The sequence below is a fragment of the Perca flavescens genome, chromosome 18 (assembly GCF_004354835.1).
Source record: "Perca flavescens isolate YP-PL-M2 chromosome 18, PFLA_1.0, whole genome shotgun sequence".
NCBI classification, from domain to species: domain Eukaryota; kingdom Metazoa; phylum Chordata; class Actinopteri; order Perciformes; family Percidae; genus Perca; species Perca flavescens.
The window spans coordinates 26,151,762-26,169,419 of NC_041348.1; the positions used below are offsets into that span (position 1 = coordinate 26,151,762).

A 17,658-nucleotide genomic window follows, 5' to 3' on the forward strand; every position below is an offset into this window, starting at 1 on the left:
ATCATTAGTTGGCTGTGTAGCGTGTCCGCAGCGCCCTGTCAGTCTGCTTTGAGGAAAACTTAATGTCAAGCTGTTACCAGAGGTCACTGTTTGCTCTCGTTTCCAGATTTTCAGTGGAGATACAAGAGGAGAGAGTCTGCGTGTCAGTGGTGGAGCTGTGATGCAGCCCATATTAGACATGTCAGTGTTTTCATCATCTGAATCCATGTGGACGATGCTTCTGTTGAGCACAGCGCTGTGCACAGTAGAAGAGAGCAGGAGATGGATTTAGTGGGGAGAGACAGTGGTGGGCTGTAATCTGTCAAAGCTGCAGACGATCTAGAAGTTTTTTTTTCCTTCTTCAGGACACTGTGAGGGAACTCGACTTTGCTGAGAGAAATGGATGTTCACAGCTGCTAGATGGATGGCACTTCTAGCTCGAAAAAGCCGCAGTTCACGAAACTACAAACTTCTGTGGAGTGAGGGGACGTCTGACCCCCTTTTTTTTTTTTTTTTTTTTTTTTAAATGACACATGAACAGCCTGGCAGCGCACCAGCTAACGTAGACTGGGGGGGACAGCTAACCTTTTTAAGAAAAGAGAGACAAAGAAAGCCAAGTTTTGTCTCTGTGTTAGGGAAAGACAAAAGTTATTTGAAGCAGGGACTACTGGGGCATTTTAAACTGTGGGATTACAAAAAATAGTGTCAATAAAATCTTAGTTTTAACTCAAGTTACATGATAACTGATAACTTACATGATATGATATTTATCCAAATGGATTTGACAAGGGATTCAGATTATAGAAAATGGTATCAAACCCCAACCATAAACACAGATCAACAAAACTGCAGAAAGAATGATTTACCTCTCAGTACATAACTAAATATTTACATATCTTGCTTTGTTTGTAATTAGACAAAGTGAACTCTAAATTAACTGGAACTAAAAGGCAGAAAAGCATTATTTTTGGTAAGATCAAAGAAAACAAACAAGTATGAATATGCCCTTAATTCAGCTGTCAACTGCATCTATTCATGTTTTGTGAGAGACCTTCAGAGCTGAGCCAAAATAAGACTATTGACTGTTGATAGTCAGTGCTGTTTCGTACGTGTCCTCAGGGACGTTCCTAAGGCATGAGGAGCTAATATAAATATAATATATATTTAATATTTCCATAAAACATCTCACAGAAATTGACGGGATGGGATCCAAGAGATCAAGACGACATTATTGTGTTACAGATGAGTGGGCATGTTATAGTGCTTTGGGTGCAGTTGGTGCTGCAGTAGAGGAGAGGAAGCCTCTGATACTGAGGATTGAAATCCTTTTGGAGTTTTCAAACAAAATGTGGGCGGTTAAGGGGTACTTCACTGTTTTGGAGAAATATCAGTGATATGCAGTTTGCAAAAAAAAAATTCCTGTGACATTTCAAGAAGTGGTGCGTTATCTCACCGGCCGTTTGAAAAGCAGACACAGCGAAGTGTCACCATGGGAACACAGAGAGATGACCTGGAGGCCAAGAGAGCGCAGACCGACAGGACGATTCAGCTCGTGCTCACCACAGCATCCCAGAAGGTAAAAGAATTCACAGCCGACAGCAGAACTTCCCGGCTAAAGAGTTATGTAAACAAACGACGAAGATAGAGCATGTGGGCTCCATGGTGGGCTCCAACTGGACTCTAGGGTGCCTGCTGGTACACGCGTTAAACTAATGGTGCATTCAATTGCACCACTGAAATAATTTCTGAGAAAAAATTAAACATGCGTTTGATTGAATTTCTGTGTATTCAAACTTAGTGTGATGAAGATGGTTCAATATTTTTTATAATGAGATTCAATTGTTTACGTGGCGCAAAAGAAAAAAAAACATGGGCATTGGCCAAATGAAAATTAAGCAAAACTTTACGTGAAGGTATCTACATAAGAGTGACATGACACTGTCATGAACACATGAACCCTAACCCTAACTAACTTGTCATGACAAAAACTAAAAGAAGCGTTATGTCATACATTTTTATGACATAATGACATGTTTATGACACATTCATGACAGTGTCATGTCACTCTTATGTACATACCTTCAAGTAAAGTGTAACCGAAAATTCGACACATTGGTATTGGTATCAGCTAAGAAATTTGCAATCAGTGTATCCCGAGGCATTTGTTAACAGACTCTAACTCAGACTACACTAGTGCTACTGCCCCTTTTAGCCCATTTACTATCAGTGGTTCCAAAAGGGGTTTGAAAAAAAAAGATCAAATTATCATTCATTCAGATATCTGTACAAGAGCAGCATTGCAGCACGTTTACATCGGCAGCCACAATTGCGTACCGTCTTATACTGTACATAAATTAAATAATAAATGAAGGAAACCAACTAATTCCTGGACCGGTACCCTACCCGGTAAGGACAAATGCATCCAAAAAAAATAAATCAAGAAATTGTACTGCTTGCATTTAAAAAGTTAAATTTATAGCTGGATATGACTTGTCGTTAAAAAGCTAAAAGCGAGCAAACAATGTTTATCAAATTATAAAAAGACTCAAAAATCCTCTTCACGGAGCTGTTTCACTTGTCTGACCAGCAGTCACTGTTCAGTGTGACCCAAACATTTATTCCACAGAGCCAACAGACTCGTTCACTTTGACATAATTGGGCTGTTTATTTCAATTAGCTTTGAAAACCTCATTATCGTCACGGGAGCTGACTTGACCTCAGAAGGGGATACAGTTTAGAGATGATGACTATAATGGCAACCTTTACAGTATAATGATCTGTTTCGCTGTTGATCTTGATTATGGACGTTTCAAACTGACAGCAAGCAATTTGAAGCAGATAATTGGTGGTAATTAGGCTGATTAGGCAGCGGCGAGGACACACCTCGCACCGTTTAGAAGAGCCTGAAGATGTCTGCAACCCTTTTTCTTTTATCAACTGTGCGCTGTTATCTTTATTGGCTTTATCTCGCAGATGTTTATTCTGAACTCATTTGTAAGTGTCACTGATTCCTTGATTATGCATTCATCCTTTTTTTTCCTCCGATTTTAATCTTTAGCTCTTACATTTGCTGCAGGACGTTTGCGGCTCTGTTTCCAGCCTCTGTAATTCTTTTGTTTGCAGATTCTTTGCAGCTTCCCAATGTTAGCGGCCGGAGATGTGATATTTTGTTCATTGTGTATGCACACGCTGCTGCATAGGAACAGCTCAGCGCTTAAGGGAATTTTGTATTATCATTTCCATTGGCTATGGTCAATATTTTTGCACAATATAGTGTATTGTTCATTGTGTGCATGTGAATCAGATGACTTTGGGGATTTGGAGCTCAATGACACAGACTGTTATACAAGGTGTATTGATACGCACGTAGAGAAGGTCATTGGCATCTCTAATAAAGACGCAATCAGAAGTTTGCATTTCATTTCACCGCCTCTTTTTAAAGAGGACAAACTTAGAATTATTTATTGATCCCAAAACTGCAGTGAGTGATGGTGGAAACCCTCGACCTCCTCTTTGTTTTGTTCTGTCCCTCTCAGGGCCTTTCTTTAATTTAAAGCGTGGCCCGGTCTTGTTTGAAATGCTTTCCCTGAGTCCCTCTGCCCAAACCCCGCTGCTATCAACCCTGCTACCTGTCAGACAGTCTGAGAGAGACGGCGCAGAGATGCTGAGAATTATAATTCTCATTCACTCTCCTCGTTGTATGGACACAAAGAACCTGCACAGAATCGAGTTCAACTTCTCCCCTCATTGCAACCCTTTCTCAGATTTGTGGAGCAAAATCAAGAGTTGGCTTCCTAATCCCCAAAGTCCAATAATATTCAGGGTCAACTTGTACATCAAGTTGCCTCCTGACAACAAACAAGGGACAAGACTGGAAAGGACTGTGTCTTGGATAGGACTCAAGTTTCCATATTATGAAGAAAATTGGCCTCGAAAATGACTGAAAATGACTTACAACAACAACGGGCAACCAGTTAAAATTCATACCAATATGGTTGCATTCATTTAGTTTTTAGCCATAACCTCAACCAACCAGACGCCATGCCTCATTACGCTGGACAGTGTACCAATAGGATATAGCAGGGTATTGGAAACTGTGATTTATCTAAAAAGGACTAAATGATGCTGCTCCTCTCTGCCGGCGTCTCAGCAGACATGTCTGCAAACTCTGAAGCAGCTCTCTGTGAGGGGGGGCTAATGGAAATGTTTAATTCCAGCGAGAGGACGTCCGAAAACTGATTTTGACCAAGTTATGAACAAATATCAATAACCTATATTGAATAACATCAAGTTTGATTCATGCCATTATTGAAAGTCATGTAACTTTGAGTTGAGTGTGAACCTATCATGGGAGGAAATGAGACTGTGAAAAGTGTAAAAACAATCAGCTGTATCTCTGTCACTAAATCTTGACATTGAGCCATTAAATGTTAGTGAGCTTTTTAAAATATTATACACCATAGAAACAGATCACAATTCTATTGTATATTCACCTTTTAGTTGCCTATCACCCTACAGTCACAGGTATTATAACTAATCTCAGTTAAACCTCTTTACGGCTAAGCTGCCATTTAAGGGCCAACGACCAGGGATGTTTAGTCAGGGAGCTGCAAGAGAGCTCAGTGTTTTCACTGCTTTATTACTGGCTTAACGAGATCCATTTTCTCCTTAACACGCAAACATACTGGAGATCTTTAGAAGCTGAAAATTGATTTGATTACACTGATTAATTTCACCTCCTTCTTGCAGTATAAACTACAAATTACCTTCAATTTAAACCTCTCTAATACAGTGTCAAAAACTATTCTAAAGTGCAAAACAGCTCACATTATATCATGTTTTTGCCTGCGGTAATATTTTTACAGGACTATTTTAATCTGGCTGCATTACATTGTACACGTTTTTCTATTTTCCTGGTCACTCGGTTTATTGATGTAATGGACAAAGCATCATTCACTCATCACCTCTAATCTTTTTGGGGTTTTATGAAATACTGAGCGGCATTTGTTCCTTAATAACTGTTGAAAAATAAATGGTAACGTTAAGCTGAAGAGACCCAGTCAACGTGGAATAAGGTGTGGCTTTATGAGAACAAGTCAGTGATCAATTATAGACTAATAAACAAGTCCATTTGAAGTCTTAGCTAAGCCTTTTCCACTCCCGTTATAACAGAAATCCGGTGCAAATCAGTGTGATCACGCTCGGACTGTGTCATAATTCACATAAAGACAAGGGGATGCTTTATATTCCACCACAGGAAGTATAAAATGCAATGACATCCATTAGTGACACAGGTACTGAACTGCAGCACACTGAAGAAAAAAACATCTTACGTAAAAAATGTATTAAGTGGACCCGGGATAAAACATCCCTCGAGGGAAGTAAAGCAAACCAAATGGGTAAATATTGCACCCATGATCCTCCTACATGAATACAATTCATTCAACTATTTTGTAGCACAAGAAAACCTCCAAAACATCAAGTGGGTGAACACATTTTCCAGCAGCTGCAGGGTTTTGATTCGTTGTCATGTCTGGGGACAAAGTTGCGATCATCCCTGACATTCCCATGGTGACCTGCCAGCCTCCATGTCTCAGCCCAGTGGAGGGGGGAAATGAAAAGGTGAAGCGGTACGGTGACACACAGAGCAGCAGCTCCACGTCACACACTCCCAAACTAAGGTGCATTAAGAGTGATCCTCGTATACTGCAGTTTTAGAGTATGTGATAGAGTGATTTCGTTAATCGTTGGTGACTAACAATAATACAAAAAAAATGATTTCAAAGACAGAGATACACAGTAGTCGTGTTTCCATCAGCGTAGTTTGAAGTATCGCATTAGAAAATGTTGATGGAAACGACAAAATTCGAAAAAAAAACTCAAATTCGCAAAAAGGTTTTTACGCTCGCTTGAGGTGGTTTTTGCCTTTTTCGAAAAAGAGTTAATGCGCAAAATGAGAGACGGAAACAGCTTTGCCGAATAAGTTGTGACGTAGTCACATGACTATAGTCCCGGTATCCATCGGATAGGGGAAGGATCGGGGAAATGGGTCCCATCCAGTGCGCCCGGACACTTGTGGCACAAGGTGCGTAGTGGAGTTGCTGTGCGCTGTTGCCTGTTCCTCAGACACGTCGGGTAAATTGACGAATTGGTTCAACAGCTTGAATCGTATGGCCGTGTACATCGCGTATACACAGCGGTGTACCGGTGTCTTACTGACACCAAATGTCTCTGCCACAACCCTGTATTCTACACAGGTGGCCAACTTGCACAATGCTACCTCTCTCCATTTAGCCAAAGAACTTAGCTTCTAAACTCTTTGATTTAGCATGCCGGTTTGCATTCTACAACCATGCGTAACGTCAACTTGTAACAAAACTACGCTTTGCGTAGTCTAGTTTTTTATTAAGCGCTTCTAATTCACATTTTCTTTTTTGCGCCATATTCAAAGTTTGCTTAAAATTCGCTTGACAGTTAGATGGAAACATGACTACTGTTGGACCCAAACTCTGTTTAAAGTTTTGTGATTCTTTCCACACTTTCCTCTCTGCGACAGTCAGAGCCAGAAGAGCCATTTTGTTAATAGAGTGCAACAACAGTTTACAGCTGAGAGAGTGAGCGAAATACTGAGCAGATCCAAATTAAATTACTGTTTGACTAGCTTCATTAATTAAACAAAGCTGAGAAACGTCATGCATCACAAGCAGTTGTTCTATTTGGAAGAACTCTAAAAAGCATTTATGTGATGTTACAGGGTCTCAAAACACTGAGATATATCATGATGGCAATAAGTTTCCATGCCTTAAAGACAAACAAGGTTGTTTGTTTTAAATTAAAATCTTCTGATCTTTCGCTCCTAAGTTATGGTTTAAAATTAGACATAGCCTTGTTCGCAACGTTGCCTCATCTACGGCATGGGAGACCTGGATGCTTTCCATAGAGAAGCTCAGGGAAGCGGCTGTGCACTGCACGTTAATGGAGGTGAGAGAGTTAACCAAATTTATGTCTCAATATAGAGAATAGAAACACATTGCAGCTCATCTATGAAAAGTATCATGACTTTTTTTTAAGTTTCCTTGCAAATGCACTAAAAGGTTAAGGATCAGCTATGACTGAGTTTTACTGATAAACCTGGATATCTGCAAAATACCTGAATTGGCATATTTGTTTTCAAAAACATTCGTAGCACACATTTTTCTTCCTGCTCCAAGGGGGCACTGATCATTGCAGTTTACAGTACCCAAGAGCTTCTCTTGAGTCAGCTCAAAAATGCATCAGGTAACAAATAGTGAAGGAAAGTGAGGAAAAATGCTAATGAACGGCTAAATAGGGGATATTGTACGTTTTTGTATTATTAATTATTTTTCACGCATTTAATAATCAAAACAAATGACTAAATAACTCCGTTTCGATCCCTTGTTAGTTACGTTTTTGGCAAACGGTGGGGAAAATCAATCATCATCAGGTGTTTTCTCTTTGAGAAGCCTTTATCTCGACAGCTTGACGTGCTAGTTTAAGCTCCCAAAAGACCGCATTGCTGTATTGATCACCAACACTATCAACCCCACACCGGTTTGTTGTGTCGTATTGAGCAATAAGTCTGTGGGATTTTTTTTTCTACGTTAAGTCAGCAGATGTGATCGTACAGAGACTGAACCCAAAACCTCTGACCTGACATCCTCTCTGAAGCACCGGGTCATCCTGATGCTGTCAACTCTCTGACCTCGCCGATCTATATAGAGTGAGAGTGAGTGTGTGTGTGTGTGTGTGTGTGTGTGTGTGTGTGTGTCTGTGTGTGCGCCCATGGCTTTTTATCTACATAAGCACACATGTATTGCTCTTGCCACATGCATTTCCCTTAAAGAAGGAAGTTGTCATGGAAAGTGTGTGGACTGCTGCTGATAAACCGTCATATTTGTGTGTGTGTGTGTGTGTGTGTGTGTGTGTGTGTGAGAATACCAGGCACTATAGAAAAGCACTGCAGAGGCCAACATGTCAGCGCAGCTCTTCTCACACGTCAGCGGCTCGTTCATTCTGCAGTGAGAAAGGTCAGCGAGAGGAGAAGCATCATTAGCAGAGCGCCGACTTCACGACAGTACTGACGTGAATAAACTCAGAGACAATGGCAGAGGAGTGGTGGGGAAATGATGGATGGAGGACGATGAGAATATAATGACCACGGTGTGACATTGGAGCCGTTCTCTCAGCTTTTTTTATTGCCTCGTCTTTGGCTCTTATATGTGCGCAGTCAAGCCTGTCTGTATTGATTTTCGTTTTTAGAATGGCCATTTTGTCAACCCGAGGTGATTAAATACAACAAAATGATTAATTCCCCAACCTACTACTCTGTGTCCTTGTTGCATAATAAATACTAAAATCAAGGATGGATGAATTCCATTTAGCTGCTTCAGTTTCAGGGTCCTGGTATTGTGCATATGGCAGTTTTCTGGGTGAGAACGGGCTGTAATGAAACAAAATACACAATTTAAAGCTGCACTAATCAACATTTTTATAGTAACAATGGATGAGATGACTAAGTGTAATTATTATCACAATGACTCTGCAGTTCCCCTCAGTTCCATGGAGCGTTTTAGCATCGTTCAGCTCATTGTTTTTGTTTTTTTATGGTCTGCAACACGTTACTGTTTGGGTTCCCTCTCATCAAGCCACAAAAGGCAGACAAAGTTAGCGACTAGCTGGTGAACATTTAGCAGCTTTAGTGAGACTTTAGCAGCTAAAGATCCAGATATTTCCCACAGGAATGTAGTAGAGACTGAAATAGAGCTAAACTCTATTCTATCAGGTGGACAAAAACTCCAGATGAATGCCAATGTTTTCTCTGTGTGTAATATAGAAAGTTGTTTGCACATTTGCCGATATAATAGGTCAGTGTTTTGTTAACAGCTTCTTTCACTGCCGCCAAGAAGACCCAAAAATCTAGTAATATTGCTTTAAGCAATGTGCAACGAAATAATAAGAATAGGAGAAGTTAAAAGAGCACCTAATAAGACTCCTTCAGACAAATGTGATACATTTTTAGGAAAATATTTCTGAAAAAAAGCCTGCTGGTAATCATAATCATATGAACAACTTCATGAATTTAATAAGACATACATTACTAATCCAAGAATAATGTTAAAGTGACGGTTAAAACATGTCTGGCCTATGTTTGAGATTGTGTGATATTAATGTGGTCTTATCCAGCGAACAGCAGCACATTCATTTTTGAGCTTCACATTTAAACCCCCCTTAAATCTCAGCACTGATTAGACTGACATTTATCTACACTGCTATTAAAACACTCCTCTAATGGAGGGATTTCCACTTAAGACCACAATTAGCAACAATGAGCTGACCTTTAGGGTTTGAGCTAAGAGGAGGCTCTGTACATTGTATAAAGCTCGCGACTGGAACATTTTATTTACAACACGACGCTCTGAAATGACATGATCTCTCCCAGATAAAGTTTTATGTTTATCCAACACACCGTTACTTTTCACAACCTTGAAAACTTGAAACTACGCACTCAAGACTATACTGTATAAGCAAACAACAAACTCACTAAACTTAACAAAAAAAGTACAACAGGAGCTGAGAAAGATGAACATCAATTCAGCTGCCAAAAAACAGAGCAAAGTCAGCAGCCTGTAAATTAGGTTTGTCAGAGTGAGATAAAAGTATCCGAGCCCTTTGACATTCTTTGAAGGTTGATATTGACTCTCTGCATGCCTGGTGAAAGTTGAGCACTATTCTTCTCTACACCAGTCTCTTGGAGTTGCCCCTACTGTAACATACAACAGCATAACATAACACTGGAAAGGTTTAAATAATTCAATCCTATGAACTCTTGAAGAAGAGTGATTTGTTGCAGAGCGAGCGAGACACAATGTGAGCAGGCGGACCATCAACTGACACTGAGCGGATATATGGGGAAGGCATCTACTCTAGAGCTGCAAAGATTTATCGATTAGTTAGTTAATCGAACTATTAAATTAATCACCAACTATTCGGTTAATCGTTTAATCTGTTGAATTCTTTGATCCCAGCTTCTTAAATGTGAACATTTTCTAGTTTCTTCACTCCTCTAGGACAGTAAACTGAATATCTTTGAGTTGTGACAAAAACAAGACATTTGAGGATGTCTATAAACTAGACCAAACAATAAATTTGATGTGTAAAATTGGTGGACGGCCCCTTTAAAGTAAATGAACACAACAATTTTAATCAATACCATTTCTTTTTTAAATTGTACATCCCCTTTGCAACACAGACTCATATCTCGGATATATGTTCAAAGCTCCTTGCTGTTCTACCAGTGTTCAGTCGGAGCCTCTGGCTGATCTCAGGTCCTGCTGTAATCCCTGTACTCAAATCCTAACTGCCATGAGTAAACTACTTCCGAATGTGCCTAGGCATCCACAGTCCCCCAACCTGTTCAGGGCTTACAGAGACTCTCCAACCTTGGCTGCCAGCGCAGTGTATCTAAGCTTCTTCCTTCCATCTACCACATGCTCTCCCCGCGGCACACAGAGATCTGCAACGGTCCACGGAGTACTGGACCTCCAAGTCAGGTCCTGAGACAGAGTATCTCTGCGAGACAGTCGGTCAGGACTGCTCACACTCCTCAGTGCCTAAAGTCAATCCCCACGGCTGCTCCGACTGTGTGGACGGCTAACTTTGTTTCCTGGCAGAACATTTAGGACAGCTGGAGTGTGTCAGAACAAGTTTTGAGCCAATACTGGATTGTGTGTAGCATTTGAATCACAAATCAGTTCTGATAACACCAGGGTGCTTTACCTTTAACCATAGTGAATGATGTATAACGTACAGATGGTCTGTCAGAATTCTTTTCATTGTTAATGCTTATGTCAAAGTTAAAACCTGGCTTTATTTTTCAGAAGTCTGAATATTAACATTGTTTCAACAGCATTGTAAATTAATATGTAAATGTTAATCTCTTAATTTCTGCTTTATCATGTTTGTTGTGTGTGTTCTTGTGAGTATCTTTCATCTTTTCTGAAGCACACTATATTGCATCTTTTTACAATAAACATGCTTTATGTATTCATAAAGTTGTATTACTTATGTCTTCACATAAAAAAAGACAGACATCCACAGAATAAAATACAATCTAAGCTTTTGACTTAAACCCTGAATACACATTACTTAGATCTTCATAAGAATGTTTGCCTTATGAAAATGTATGTACAAATATGTCAATATTTGAAATGTTCATTCAATCATTTATCTGTTGATCTTTAATATTTCTACCTCAATGTTCATTCGGCAGCTTTTTAAAATATCAATTAGTTTGCAAATTGTAAAGGGTGCTGCTACAGTGCACACATTCTCACACACACACACACACGGTATACACACATAGTGTATATATACACACACATTCCCACAGCAGCAAATTACTTTATACACTTCAATTTCCAGACCCAACGCCATTAGTGAACTGCTGAGCCCTTTTCTTTGAATGTAGAAGACTGACAGTGGGTTAGAAATCTCGCATACACACACACTCATGAGACACACACACTCATGACAAACACACAGAGAGGCTAAGCGGGCAGGCGAGAGGGAGCCAGCAGGAGGGAAATGTCAGGACAAAGTCCGGGTGTTAGCATGGCATGGCACGGCTCGCCTTCGAATGTCACCACTCTGGAGACCAGAGGAGCAGAACACACACACACACACACACACACACACACACACACACACACACACACACACACACACACACACACACACACACACACACACACACACACACACACACACACACACACCTTGAACAGAGGGGAAAGAGAAGAGAGGGATCTGTGTTGCCCTGTGGCAGTGGTCGTGTCAGGGGAAAATGACGGACAATGAAACACCTCCCACTCCCTTTATAAGGTCATATCTGAATGTCACTCGATTATTAAAAATAGTACCAAAATTCAGGTCATTTGTGCATATGATGGGTATACAATGAAGGCTTCAGTAACCTTCAGAAGTGTATCGTACTGCACAATTGATTTACACAAAAAAATGATAGATAACCTACTATTTTGATAAGAATTAAAATTGGAGTTAGTACAAGTTTGCTTTGGATTAGTTAAGCTTTGATGTTTTGCATGTTACTTATTGTACTGAACGGCTTTAATGTTCTTCTGAAAAACCACAGAGTTAAATCAAAAACATGTTCTTGGCTAAAATACCACTGAACTATCACTAAAAGTTGCTCAAGTATTTGTTGAAGGGTTATTGTATTGCATAGGATTGTTCAGACACTGACGCTGTTGGAAAGGAACTTGCTGCTTTTAAGTCTAAAAAATAACTCAAGTCTTAAATGACAGGGAACAAAGTAGAGATCAAGCCGTATATCGGACGATCTTAGCTTATTGCTGATATATCGGTATCAGTGTTTGTTGGTCGATACTGTTAGTAAGAGATTTTGCAAGAGAAACGTGAAAGATATGTTTGAAGTAAATTTGAGAAAGTGTATAATATACGCTCAGTACGAATCCTAATTCTTTAAAAAAAAAAAAAAAAATTTCAAATACTGATGTCCGTATTGGTCTAAGAGACATCGGTCAGGTCTCTACAACAGAAGGTCCCCGGGTGGAATAACGGGGGATGTTGCAGATCTATTATATGGATCTTCGCCATACAGACACCACGATGCCCCATTAAAAGGATACGTTGTAGCATAGAATATACAGGTCTGCTTCAAGTAACTGATAAATGATTCATTAACAAAGGCACACCAAGAAATAACATTTAGTAGACCTCAAACTAAATTTACTAATTAAAATGCCAGCTCTGTGCACAACGATTTTTTGAGGACCAGTAGACAATCAGACGTACACAGGCTGAACGATAAACCTGCAGTCAGTATGATTCACAACCAGTCCCTCGACATTGTAGCCGCAGATAGAAAACAAATGTTTTGCATCTTTCTATCAATCTCTTCAGTGTTTCTCTTAAATTGAAGTCGGGAGCAGAGAACATAAAGTATTGAAGAGGTACTCTGGTGGACTCTTGCGTTGCTGCTGCTGTTGGTGGTTTGATTCTCTCACTGAGACGGTGGTAGTTTATTAGTTTGTCAGCCAGCTGAATCATTCATGAAAACAAAGAAAAAGTCACAGTGACTTATGACCTATCTATCTCGGAGCGAAGTAAAAAATAAATACTGTCCTTTGCTCACACACACACACACACACACACACACACACACACACACACACACACACACACACACACACACACACACACACACACACACACACACACACACACACACCACCTTGTGGGAAGCAGAACAAGATGCTGTGAAAGATAAATGAGGAGAATAAACCGTTTGGCTCTCTGTTGCTGTTGCTCTGGTTGAAAGCCAATCAAAAGGGCAAAACTAAGAGGGCAGATCTTCATTGATCACAATGAACCCCCAGAGACTAAACAGACAATAACTCTTCAACACACACACACACACAGATCATGATTTATCTTCATCTGACACACACACTAAGTGAGAGAAGAGTGGCCATTCATGCTTCCATGGAGATTGGTCAGATAATGGAACGAGGCTGTTAAGTCTGGGGATGAGATGATGATTGCCGGGCAGCCCCAAAAAACAAATTAAAGCATTAAAGCCTAGGGCTCATTTCTATATTAATGCCGCCATAATGACTTTCTACATTAATAGAAGATGGATGATGATCCACTGCAGGGTTTCGTGAAGTTCAACCAAACCTGACCAGAATAGAGATTTCAAGAGCCGTTAGAGTGGAAAACATGAACACTTAGACCACCCGAAGCACCACGTGGGCTGCACAATGATGAGAGGTTACATTCTGAGAGTGAGGCTAGACTGAGTGTCAAATTATGAGGCAATATTAGCCATTTAAGAAAATAATAATAGCGCCCAAACACAACCATATCTTCACCACACCAAATGTCCTGAGACGATCACACAAAATACTGTAGGTGAATGGTTCAGAAGCTTTAAAATCCGTATGCTCCAAACTAACTAGGTCATATAAAGTGTCATTTGAACAAGTCTTAAGGCAAAAGTGTTTATATTTGTTCTGAATGGCCTCACTCAAAGGCGGAGTGAAAAGCCGGCCAACATAGAGAGGGATTCGACGCAATGAATCGAAAAAATTGTGGTAACGTACACTTTCAGTATCTCATCGGAGGTTCAGTCACTGTGTGGCACTCGTTCTTACACACAAAAAGTGACAGAAGTGTGAAGAAGAGCTACAGAAAGAATTCTGCATACTTTCTCACCAATTGCTGCATAAAGGGGGCATGCTTGTCGGATTGTCAGTTTCATAAAGTAATTTCAATTAATCAATCAAAAAATAAGAACCTCCGAACCTGCTTATGCAGAATATATTCACTAGGGAAATGACTACAGTGCAGCTGTCAACACACCACCAGCTTAGAGGTATGCACATTTTAGGAATGTTACTTTAGATATACACAACCAAATATGAACTATGTTGTCATGTTTTCAGTGGTGATTTATAAGTTTACATAAATTATTTACCCGCTGTCTGCTAGTCTCTCCCTCTACTTTATTTAGGTAAAAACAGCCTGTTTCTTGTAGACTAGTACAGTATGAGCTGAGCATTGTATGGTTTTGGAATATGTGTGCATGTCAGTAGTATATAACGTCTGAATGCAATCATTTAGCCTTAACTATGGGGAAGACACTTGAATAACTTTAGTTAGCTAGCATTAATGTTATGACTTATGGCATTTATTCTTTCATGTTTTTGTTAACTAGCTGACCTAGCAAGCAGTCCGCAGCTATGCTTGCCCCAGGGGACTGCAGCAGCAGCCTGGAGTGCGTGAAGAAAAAAAAAAGAAAAAGTCACGCCCATTACTTTAATGAGCTCGTTCACTCGCTTTCCACTGTGCGTGTGACCTGTCAGTCTGTTCAGACAACATGCCCGAAGGTTACAGTTTCAACGAGCGTTGAAGACAACAAATACAATAACTAATCACATATAAATGTAGAAAAAAGTGTTTTAACTTTTTAATGATATAAGGCACGTCATAGGTACTTAAAAACCTTGAAAATGCACCTTGAAAGTGCTTGAATTTGACTTTGCAAAAAGTATTGTAATGTTATAACGGTAAAAACCCTGTGAAAGCTATATTTGAGCTAAGCTATGACTGCTATGAAAGCTATGAATAATGAAAGCTGTGTCCGAGGAGAACATTTCAAATAATTCTAATTCTAACGTGAAAGCATTTTGAATTGACTTTATTAACATGCTACTATGATAAGTATTATATACTATATCACTTTCTTGTCTCTCCTCATGATCATTATTGAAGTTTCTTACAGCAGTAAAAGAGAATAAAGTCCCCCCTCCAAATGCAGCTGATAATGAAAACAGGAAGTTACACAATCCATTATTAATTATTAATAGAGCGAAATGTGCGAAGGTCTTGGATCTGGAGGACATAGTGGCAGCATTGGCAACATCCAAGGCCCGAAAGCAGCATTTGTAGAGTTTAAAACATAAAAGTGATGAACACTGGTTTAACAATAACATGAGCCAAGGGTGAAAAATATTATACACTATGTATAGCTATTTATTCTTTACTCTGTACTTTCTTCTGTAACCTGTGCAATATGCCATTTCATTTTCATCTGTATATTCATTTGTATGTGGGTATTCTTGCCACCTGCATATAAAAGAAGTGTTTATAGTGTACATTTTACCATTATTACCACTATTTTCTATTATATTTTTGTTGTGTATTTTTGTATTCCATTTATATTTAATGTGTAGTTTTATATTCCATTTATATTTAATGTGTAGTTTTATATTCTATTTATATTTAATGTGTATTTTTGTATTCTATTTACTGTATATTTAATGTGTATTTTTCTTATTTTTTGTGTTGCATTTGAGCTATAAGTTGAATTTCCCCAGTGTGGGATCAATAAAGTCTATCTTATCTTATTCTTTGAGGGGCCCCCTGGGAATTTTTGCCTAGGGCCCCAACAGACCCTAGAATCACTACTGGTTAAGTTGTACATATTAACTGCAACAAGATATGTGAAATGTCAAAGAAATGTATATAAAAAAAGAGCCTTTTTTTAACTTAGTATCATTTAAATAAAAATAAAATCCATTGAAATACAAATTAAATAGCTAAAAAATAAAGTCCTAAAAATAGTCTAAAAGCAGAAGTGTTAAAGCTATACTCAACTTTCTTCGTTAAGATTTATTTGATTTAGGATGTGGACACCAAATGACCAAGAAAAGTACAGCTACCTGATTCTTCCAATTTAAAATAAATAAATAAAAAAAAAGTCACTAAAAATTGCCAATAAATCTGAAATGTATATTATTTTTCTCTCTATGTTGCACCTATACAAAAGAAGCATTTTCTGTGCTCATAAAGAAGAGCAGATTGTTCTGTTTTACCTGTGGCTGCAATTTGAATTTCCCATGAGGTTACAGCATTTAATTATAAACTGCATCAAGCTCAAGCACATCGTGACAGTTCTGCTCTAAAAATGTGTTTGCGCATATACAGCAGAGATGTTCACAAGGGATTTTTTGGAAGTCTAAGTCAAGTCTCAAGTCTTTGAGGGGCAAGTTCAAGTCAAGTCTCAAGTCTTTACCACAAGTCCAAGTCAAGTCTCAAGTCTCTGGCCATCTGATCTGTCCCTACCACTGTATTACTGTTAAATCTTATGAATTCAAAGCATGTCCTGTAGGTACCATCCATACAGTACAGTATCAAAATGGAACTTTATGGGGTCTACTGCAATTTCATAACTGTATTTTTCAACATTTTGGTATCTGCACCAAAGAATACATGTTTGTCTGTGTTACTAACTGGCTGTAAAGCCCAACCTCATCATGCGTTACATTTTTCAGTGTTCAAAGTTTGAGGGAAACATCTGTATTGAAGAAACTATAAAGATAAAAATTGCCTATTCCCAGCATTAGCACAAACCTTTGCGATGGTTAGCTTGTTACTTGTGATGATATATGCTAAATGTAACGTCTCTTTCACATTAGTGTGAGAGTGACTGACCTATCTGGGTGCGTTTTGAGATGCCTGATGAAGTTCGACATTGTTGATCCTTGGTGCGTCATTTATCTTGGTGCCACACACCTTGCATGTAGCTGTTGGCTTACTGCCACTGTTTAACAAGTTATTGAAAGCAAAACTAATGACAAAAGGTACAACTCCGGGAGGACTTGGTGTCACCATCGTCAATGCATTTTTTTATATGTGAGTGCGCGCACATAGGCATAGCGCATGCGTTACGTTGCACATTATGGCAAAGGCCAGGGGACATGCAGCTCGTCATATGTTTCCCCAATGTATACGCGCCAATAAAAGAAAATAGAAATACAGTCTTTTGGGTCGAGTCGCAAGTCAAGTCTGAAGTCACTATTTGTGCGACTTAAGTGTGACTCGAGTCCGAGTCTCAGACTCGAGTCCCCATCTCTGATATACAGTAGTGCGCGAGTATAACCGCAATTGTTGTAAAAGAAAGTCTCATTAAACTTTCTCGATACATGTTTTGGGTATAAGGAGAGATCTTAAGCAAAGCCATGTAAGTGTAATTGCTTTACCAGTATATTCGACTCATTATGTGCAGGCGTTAAATGCGCAGTGGTGTGGTGATAATATTAGCAGGATGCTGCC

At 39.3% G+C, this 17,658-nt stretch overlaps 1 long non-coding RNA gene across 4 annotated transcripts in view; it reads right to left on the bottom strand.

The window, feature by feature from the left end:
• Positions 1-17,658, bottom strand: part of LOC114572944 (uncharacterized) — a 194,976-nt gene that overhangs the window by 11,383 nt on the left and 165,935 nt on the right. For all 4 annotated transcript variants that reach the window (XR_003694838.1, XR_003694839.1, XR_003694841.1 and 1 more), the window contains exon 2: positions 7,939-8,013. This is a non-coding gene — a long non-coding RNA (uncharacterized LOC114572944). The remainder of the gene's footprint in view (positions 1-7,938; positions 8,014-17,658) is intronic.